At 40.8% G+C, this 1,976-nt stretch overlaps 1 non-coding gene across 1 annotated transcript; it reads right to left on the minus strand.

The window, feature by feature from the left end:
- Window positions 1-701: 701 nt before the first annotated feature.
- LOC129690929 (U6 spliceosomal RNA) lies at window positions 702-808 on the minus strand. Its single transcript, XR_008722382.1, has one exon. It is a non-coding gene; the product is annotated as a U6 spliceosomal RNA (small nuclear RNA).
- Window positions 809-1,976: the final 1,168 nt, after the last annotated feature.

The following is a 1,976-nucleotide window of genomic DNA, read 5'->3' on the forward strand; positions in this document are numbered from 1 at the left end:
AGGTAATGAGAGGGAAAAGCTTCCTGAGCATATATAAGTATGACAAGATGCTCAAGGACATTTTTACAACTTCCCACAAGTTGCAAATCACTGATGCAGCAATGCCTGACAGCCATGACTACCATCCAAGGAGCTTTCAAAAATCCTTACTCACAGGTCACGTTACAGACAAGATCAGAACCTCAAATTGGATGCATCACCAACACTTTATGAAAGTACTTAGGCGCTGGTTGGCTCAGTGGTTAAGAGTGTTCACTGTTCCTTCAGATGAGCAAAGTTCAGTCCCTAGTACCCACATCACATGGCTTACAACCCTCTATAATGGGAGCTTCAGGGAATCTGCAACCCACTTCTAGCTTTCCTGGATGTACACACACACACACACACCACGTAAATTTAAAAAATAAAATATTTTAAAAGGTAAATAACAGTTCAATGAATGTACAAAACATTTCTTTTTCTAGCCATCCATCCATCAATGGGCATGTGTTACTTCTACCTTCTAGCTATTGCAAATCATAGTGCAACAAACATGGGAATGCATACGCCCTTTCAAGATCCTGCTTTACATTTATTGTGTATACCCAAAGTGTGCTTGCCATATCATCTGGCAATTCTCTTTGGTTTTTTGACGAGCCTTCATACTTATTTACATAGCATTGCACCATTTTACATTTCAACTAATGGTGTAAAAGGTTTCTCAAATTATGTATTGCTTACAGTATCTCCATGTCATCTTTGCATAGGGGCCATGCTAATCTTCTCTGTGTGGTTCCAATTTTAGTAAATGTGCTGCCAAAACAAGCATTAATTAAATGAATGGTGATCCAATTTTCAGAAATTCTTATTAACAAATCCCATGAGGTTGGCAGACAGACTCTCCCAGATCTTTTAAAATATGCATATTTGAATAATTCATCTCATTTTTAAGGTTAGTCAGATAGATGGTCAAGGAAAGGTTACTAGCAGGCTCTTCAACAGCAGCAGCCTTCATCCATGAACATGAAGATGTCAGAGTCCACCCCAGACCCACTGGTTTTATTTTAATTCTGTGGGTGGGGCTTAAAGCTGTTTGGAAAGCCTTCCAGAGTTACCAATACATGCCGAAGTTTGAACCCCTTTCTGTGATATGATTTTATGTGTTTTAAGAATTTTCTAACACTCGTGCTTCTGTTACATGTTCATTTGACCCAAATGTCAACAAACAAATTTCTTTTTAAAAAATTTTTTTTAACTTTTTTAAATTTTATTTTATTTTATTAATTACACTTTATTCACTTTGTATCCCCCCATAAGCCCCTCCCTCCTCCCCTCCCGATCCCACCCTCCCTCCCCCTTTCTCACGCATGCCCCTCCCCAAGTCCACTGATAGGGGAGGTTCTCCTCTCCTTCCTTCTGATCTTAGTCTATCAGATCACATCAGGAGTGGCTGCATTGTCATCTTCTGTGCCTGGTAACGATGCTCCCCCCTCAGGGGGAGGTGATCAAAGAGCAGGCCAACCAGATTATGTCAGAGGCAGTCCCTGTTCCCATTACTATGTTACCCACTTGGACACTGAACTGCCATGGATTACATCTGTGCAGGGGTTCTAGGTCATCTCCACGAATAGTCCTTGGTTGAAGTATGAGTCTCTGGCAAGACTCCTTTGTTCAAATTTTCTGGTTCTGTTGCTCTGCTTGTGGAGTTCCTGTCCTCTCCAGATCTTACTATTTCCCATTTCTTACATAAGATTCCATGCACTCTGCCCAACAGTTGGCCATAAGTCTCAGCATCTGCTTTGATAGTCTGCAGGGCAGAGCCTTTCAGAGGCCCTCTGTGGAAGGTTCCTAAGTTGTTTCCTGTTTTCTTCTTCTTCTTCTGATGTCCATCTTCTTTGCCATTCGAGATGGGGATTGAGTGTTAATCAGGGTCCTCTCGATTAGTTTCTTTAGATGTACAGATTTTAGTAGGTTTATCTTATGTCATATGTCTATAT

This window comes from Psammomys obesus, unplaced genomic scaffold (genome assembly GCF_907164565.1).
Source record: "Psammomys obesus unplaced genomic scaffold, mPsaObe1.curated_primary_1811, whole genome shotgun sequence".
Classification (NCBI taxonomy): Eukaryota; Metazoa; Chordata; class Mammalia; order Rodentia; family Muridae; genus Psammomys; species Psammomys obesus.